Below are 7,202 nucleotides of genomic sequence, written 5' to 3' on the forward strand. Positions count from 1 at the left end.
TTACAAACTAGGACAAGATCTACCAAATGTGTTAGGGAATATATGAGCAGAAACTAGGTCTGTGGATTTGGTTAGCTCACTTGTTAAACTTTCACCTTTTAATCCAGGGAAACAAAGTTCGAATCCCTAGAATCCCTAGGGGTTCAGGTTCCCTACGTTCACATTTATTCTCCAGTTATTTCTGACTCGTAGAAGGCTACGGAAATTTTGCCTGCTCTTAAAGTTCTGAGTTTTTGCAGTGGGATCCACTACCCTAGGGTTGGTAAATTATTGCCTTAGAGCTTGGTTTTTTTTACATTAAAAAAAATGAACGTGCCATGAATTTGCGTATCATCCTTGCATCATGGGCCCGGCTAATGAACATATCGTTCCCATTCTAGTATATGTGCTGCCAAAACGAGCACTGTTTTTTATTTTAAAAGATTGAAAAAATAAAACGAAGAATAGTGTTTCGTAACACACGAAATTTGTATAAAATTTGAATTTCACTGGCCGTATGTAAAGTGCTTTTCGAGCACAGCCACTTCATTACTGACACACGGACTGTGGCTGCTCTCGGGCTACAACGAGTGTAGCTGCGGCAGAGCCGACAGACGGCTGTCTTTCCCTTCCCGCTGCTGCTGGGCGCACCACAAATCGCAGAGACTCGGTGACGGTCCCACAGCTTTTTCATGTCGTGTGCGTCTCAGTATATTATTTTATTATTGTCTTTTTATTACCAGTGCTTACAGATCATGTGAAAACGGTAAAGAAAAGTGGGCTTCGATCGTCGACTCCTTTTTCATGGAATTCCGAGACAGTTTTCTGTTTATTACGCAATTACAATATGCGAGAATATCCTCAGAGTAAGAACACAGCACATTTCCTGACTCACAAGAAAGCAAATCCGCCTTGACGTTGACTAAAACGTTCAGTGTGCCGAAACCCGGGATTGAACCAGGGACCTTTAGATCTTCAGTCTAACGCTCTCCCAACTGAGCTATTTCGGCCCCCTGTCGGAAACACTTTCTTGCCTTTCTTTTTCAATACTTGATTGTGTGCAACTTTCGCTTTCAGGTTTCACACTCTACGTGTGCCTGGCAGTCTTATTGTACAATATACTTGCCCACCCGGAAAGACTTGGAATCTATTGTCTTCCACCTACACCGCCTGGATCCAATTCCCGGCAGCGGAGGATGGACGGGTGGAGGAGGGAGACTGAAGAGAGCTGATAGCGAGGGAGTCAATGGAAAGCCTTTCTGCTCCTCTGCATCCTGTCCCTTGACCCAGACACAGCTCAAAAAATAAGGAAAACTAAAGTAAATATTTTCCGGGGTCCTTTATTTCTCTTTTCTTTTCATCCTTTCCTCTCTCTTAATCTCCAAAAATGCTGAGCACTGGAATCCAATGAGGGCTATAAATTTGCTAAAAGAGTACAATATACATGAACATGACCAGACTAAATACTCATCACAACATTCTCAACTTACAGGAAAGGAAGTGTCACAAAAATTAGAAAATTTAAAATGGCATAACCCATCACAACATAATTTCTTCACAAAAATTTGGACTGAGGCCAGTCCAAAGCAAGATTCTTTCTTTCCATATAGAGATGAAAGTGGAGGTGTGGTGGCAGGAACAATAAATTTCTTTTTTCAAGGATTCAAATTTCTCAAAAGCTCATCACAATTGGAGCAAAAAAGAAAAAAAAACCAGAAAGAAAAAAAAAAAGGAATAAGCACCATTACTTAGGATTAGTAAACTGTTAGCTGATGAGAAGTGACATAGGTCTTTGGGAGGATGTTGTCTCTGATGAAGAGGTGTGAACTTAGGGAGGAAGAGAATATTAAATCAGGTTTTCAAGTGTATAATGAAAGAGGGGGAAGGTGACAATGGGAGATGGCAGTGATGAGAAGGGAGAGCACCAGAGGTTTGTCTGTTCAGATCATTTCCATCATTTACTTAATGAGTAAGAAAGGACAGCACTTGCCCCAGAGAAGGAGAGAAATGGTCTCTAAGTGGCAAAGGACATCTCTTCCAAGACAACAAGTTTAACCTTGGGGAAAATCTTATCATTCATTAATACCATAGGTTTGAATAACTTGATCCTTGACCAGATGATTAGATGAATCACTAAGTATTGGAGTCGGGCGAGGACAGTGGCCCCAAATCTCTTTGGAAAGCTGTGCTAAGTGATCCTGATGTCTGCTGTGCAGCTTGGTCAATTCCAAACTGCTTCTGCTGAGGGCTGTATGTAGAGAGTCCAAATGTCTTGGAGGGGGCTTGTCACGTGAAGGTGCAAACTCCTGAGTGTTGGGGTTGGCAGTTGCCCTTTAGTGTTATGTGGTAATCCACAAAACAATTTAGGTGACTTTGTGTGACCTCCCAAAATTCACACAAATGTTGGTGAGGTGGGAGAAATGATGGACCTCCAAAACTCTGAAGTAAAGAAATTACAGCCACCTCTCACCTCCTGTTTTGCTGGCTCTTGGAAGTGGTAAGTTATTTGTAATGAACAAATAAACACGCAAAAAAATAAATCAAACCTTACGTCTCTTCTCCCATACCCAGGCTCCTCTTTCCTACATAAAAAACAGCCTTTTCTTACCCCCAAACCTCTTTGGCTCCTTGTAGACTGTTACAGTATTTTCTCCACATTTAGGCAAAATACAAAATGTGTTTTAATTTATATTCTGCATAGTATGTTTTAATACACTCTTATTCATAAATATAATAATGATTTTTAAGATCAGAAATCTAAAATACATTAAGAAAAATGTGCAATTGTTTTTCTAAGTTTCCATCTTTTGGTAAATTCAGTTAAGCATTCCCTATCTGACTCTAAATGCATGGTACTTTGGGTTCTTTTTAGCCACTTGCAACATCTTGCTTATTAAGTGAATGACTTAATGATTAGGTTACTAATTAATTGTTAACTCATTGAATAATTAGTTAAATAAAATCTTTGGCACATGTTCATTTTATATTTGTATGACAGTCATGATTTTATCATTCTTGGAAAATTATCCTTTAGCAATGATGTGATATAGAGATGTACTGACAACTGCATGCAGGAATAATTGAGTATCAATGTGTGGTCTTATATTCAAGGTGATTTTCCTTCACAGAGTGGTATCTGATTAACAGCACCCTAATATTTCCTGCTTCTTAGGGTGTTGCTAAAAGTATTCTTTGGCCAATCTGTTACTATTTGCTAAAAGTGCTTGGAAAAAAATGGATATATAATAATAACAGCAATAAATGAACTTGAATGCAGTCATAATTTAAATACTTGTCACTAAATACTGGATCCCAAAAAAGGGCAAGTAACTGGACCAAGGGCTCACATCCGATATGTAGCAGAGCCAAGATTTGAAGTCAAAAAGTTAGGTTTCTCAGTGAATACTTTACGTATTTTCATTGGAGGAAAGATTCCCAGGGCAAAGATACTCCATCTTGAGGAAATTATCCTTTGGAATGCTTTTCTCTCTTTTGAAATTGTCATAATTCCCTAACAGGGAGAAATTATTCAGTTCTAGAGAACTTAGGTGTCTTTTGTCAATCCTTCAGTCAACAATTTTGGAGAGTCTTTTAGAGGTTTTAGAGGCTTCTCATCTAGTCCGGTGCCTGAAACTCAACGGTGGTCCAATAAAAGTTTTTGGAAGGGTTTGGCATGTGGTTGGTGAGGTAGAGTGAGCAGGTGTCCTGTAATGATCACAGAACTGGGAATATGAATATATGTTCTGCTCACTTTGTGCTAATATTTAAAATTTTGCCAAAGAAAAATGTTTAAAAAAAATCCAGTTCAATTTTAGAAAGCTTGCATAATTCAATTGCAAGACTTGCAAGGACTACATTTAAAAAGAAAGAAAAACTCACAAATGTATATAGATTCAAAAGTTATTAATAAATTCACTTTTATCTTTCAAATACAGACTCTATTACAGAAACTCAAAAATGGATTATTATTAGGTGAATGGATTTTTACTGCTCTTCAATGGGTTAAAAGTGAAAAACCATATGATCTCAATAAATGAGAATAGATTTTGAGTAAAACATATATCTTTAACCTACAGACTACATTTTAGCAGCTCTTTATTCAACTGCACTTAACCAGCTCAGTTTGTTAACCATCCCATCCATTCTGTCAATTATGCAGTTGGAGTGCCTAAGGCTGTGTGGCTTCCTCTTAGCAGTGACTCCGCACAGACTCATGCTTTTGTTTCCGTTAGTTGGAGTGCATGCTGATAACCAGTCTATTTTTGTTCCCAAAGCTGATTATGTTCCATGGATTAATTTTTCAATTATACAACTGACTTAAATATTGCACAGCCTGATGTATGAAGAGGGAGGAGGAAGATGCTTTGGAATAATTCCATAAAATTCACTCAGTTGTAAGGAAAAAAATACTTTCAAATTTGGTATGAGTGAGAAGAAAAAGATAAGTTGGCCAGAAAATATAAAAATTGAACGGAGGCCTGCCCGGTGGCTTGGCGGTTAAGTGCACCGCTCCGCTATTGGCGGCCCAGGTTCGGATCCCTGGCGCTCATCAACGCACCACTTGTCCAGCCACGCTGGGGCCGTGTCCCACATACAGCAACTGGAAGGATGTGCAGCTATGACATACAACTATCTACTGGGGCTTTGGGGGAAAAAAAAAGGAGGAGGATTGGCAGCGGATGTTAGTTCAGAGCCGGTCTTCCTCAGCAAAAAGAGGAGGATTAGCATGGATGTTAGCTCAGGGCTGATCTTCCTCACAAAAAAAAAAAAAATTGAGCGGATTCTACATTCAGAGATGAATGTAGTTTCATGGTTTTATTCCTCTGTAAGTTAAAATTTAGTTGAAACTACAGAATATAAAATACAGGTTTTCTTGTGTAAGAAGCACAGATAGAACAACACCCCAAGGACTCAGTTTTAAGGAAACTGGCAAAAGGACAAAGTAGAATAAAATATTTGAAGCAAGTGGTATCACTGCTTTGATTTACTACAGTAACTCACTCTTTTGAATAACCAGACTTGGGTTAGAAACAACAATAATGAGATAGTTAAAAAAGAGAGAATGATAAAATATTGAGCAGGAGAAAAAAGATTATTTGCACATAAAAAAAAGAAAATCAAAGAAAGAGCTCTGATTCCAAGTTTAGTGCTAGGTTCTTTGAAAAGTAAAACCAGACTTGAAAGCTTGTTAATCACCCCATAAAACTCTTTTTATCTTGGGTCTATTACTCAGATACCAGATTCTAAAATTGCCAGTAGGGTGTTATCATTCCTTCTGTTGGGATCTTCTCAATCAGGCCAAAGGATTATCAATAAAAAAGCTGCAAACTAGCTGATCTGTTGTCTTAAAGTTTTGTGATAGAAAGATTAGTTTCCCACAATTTAGTGTCCTGACGCAAATGAAAGAATTCAAAGCAGCCTGGAGTGGACCCACCTGCGCTGAATCAAAAGTTCCCGCTGACGCGAATGCTCCAGCGCTGGTCCCGAGATGGTTCACCGTTCTTGCTCCACACTTCCATCTTTGAGTTTTATTCCAAAGAGCATCAGAAGAATACTTCAGAACTGCACCGACTCTTAAAAAACAAATATTTCAGTTTGAAGGAGGGAACATTTCAAGGCCACACAGGGCGGCGGAGTAAGGTTAGCGGTACAAACAAAACCATCAAATTCTTTTCCCTCCGAGAATGCAACGATTCTCCAGGAGAGATTGGCACAGAAATTCGAAAGAACAAAATTAAATACCTAAACATCTGAGATGCGTTGACTTTTGTCTATGCAGTTGATAACGGCCGTTTTTCTCCACAGTCTTTCGCCGCTGGTTTCTGCAATGTTTTCCGTGTGTACCTGGTAGGATTTCTTTAATACATTTAAATATGGTGACAAAACGATTTAAGAGCACGGAATTCCGATTCTCCGCATTTCAGCCCTCTAGACAATTCGTTCAAGCATTGGATGCAGGAGGGTGTCTGTGGTTAGGAAGTTTCTGTATGCGAACTGCTACACTATTTTTTTTGACTAAACCTGACGACCGCCAAATCCGGGAGCAGATCCGGGATCTTTCGTTTCAGCATGCAAAGTCTCTTCTCTTGAGGGTTTCAGAAACAGCAGAACTAACCTTTTAGCCTAAATCTTGGAACACCTGCAGAGAATAGCACTAACCAGATATATAGAATATTTGGGGTCTGGTCAGCAGGGGGTGTAGCTCAGTGGTAGAGCGCGTGCTTAGCATGCACGAGGCCCTGGGTTCAATCCCCAGCACCTCCAGTCTCCCCACCTTTTTCAACTCCATGTGTTTGACTCCTTCCAACCTAGCTGCTTCAGCTACAACAAAGACAGGATCTAATTTAAGTAAAAGAAACTGTTCTGAATGCTAAGCAATGACCACGTCTCTAACACAAAAATAGCCTGTTCTCTATTGGTGGTTTGTCAAGTATTAGTGCAGTGTCGAAGCAGCCAAGCTGAAGGAGTCAAGGCTCTAGGAATTGAAAAGAATTAGTATTCAATTATCAGTTGTGAAAGGGCAAGAAAATAGACCAACGGAAAGAGGAAAAGATAAGAAGCTCTCGGACATTTTCCTTTACATATCTTCTCTTTTTCTGTCTCTGTCTCTCTCTTAGTATTCCCGCACCAATCTATAGACTGAGAAGGACAAAAGTCTTACTTTCTTTTTCCTGCTGTTCCCTATCCTTCCACATATGCCTGGCGTGAAAAAGCCACCAGAGAAAGAGAACAGAGTAGTCTGTGTGTTGGTAAAATGCTTTTGACGCACCAGTAAGGAAGACACGTGGAGGTGCTGGGGATTGAACCCAGGGCCTCGTGCACGCTAAGCACGCGCTCTACCACTGAGCTACACCCCCTACGAAGGAAAGTACCAAATATTCTGTATATCCGGTTAGCGCTATTATCTGCAGTTGTTCCAAGATTTAGGCTAAAAGGTCAGGGTCTACCCCGTTTAACTCTGCTATTTCTGAAACCCTCAACAGAAGAGACATTGCATTCTGAAGCGAAAGGTCCCTTAATACAACTAGGATCTTTCATAAACGTCCGACCCTCCAAAGACTGCTCCCTAGCAGACTTCCTGAGCGGCAGCTCCCGTTCACCACCAAGGAGAGTCTCAGGATGCAATGTTCTCTTGAGTCTTCAACTTCCTTCCTCCCTGCCTACAGAGCTGTCAGAAAAATATAAAACGTGGTGCAGGGGAATACAAAGATCGGTACCATGAG

General features: G+C 40.0%; 3 non-coding genes across 3 annotated transcripts; 1 reads left to right on the forward strand and 2 right to left on the reverse strand.

The window, feature by feature from the left end:
* Positions 1-916: 916 nt before the first annotated feature.
* Positions 917-989, reverse strand: TRNAF-GAA (transfer RNA phenylalanine (anticodon GAA)). The gene has a single exon. It is a non-coding gene; the product is annotated as a tRNA-Phe (tRNA).
* A 5,182-nt stretch (positions 990-6,171) lies between these two features.
* TRNAA-AGC (transfer RNA alanine (anticodon AGC)) lies at positions 6,172-6,243 on the forward strand. Its single transcript has one exon. It is a non-coding gene; the product is annotated as a tRNA-Ala (tRNA).
* A 521-nt stretch (positions 6,244-6,764) lies between these two features.
* TRNAA-AGC (transfer RNA alanine (anticodon AGC)) lies at positions 6,765-6,836 on the reverse strand. Its single transcript has one exon. It is a non-coding gene; the product is annotated as a tRNA-Ala (tRNA).
* Positions 6,837-7,202: the final 366 nt, after the last annotated feature.

Source organism: Diceros bicornis, chromosome 14, assembly GCF_020826845.1.
Source record: "Diceros bicornis minor isolate mBicDic1 chromosome 14, mDicBic1.mat.cur, whole genome shotgun sequence".
Lineage (NCBI taxonomy): Eukaryota > Metazoa > Chordata > Mammalia > Perissodactyla > Rhinocerotidae > Diceros > Diceros bicornis.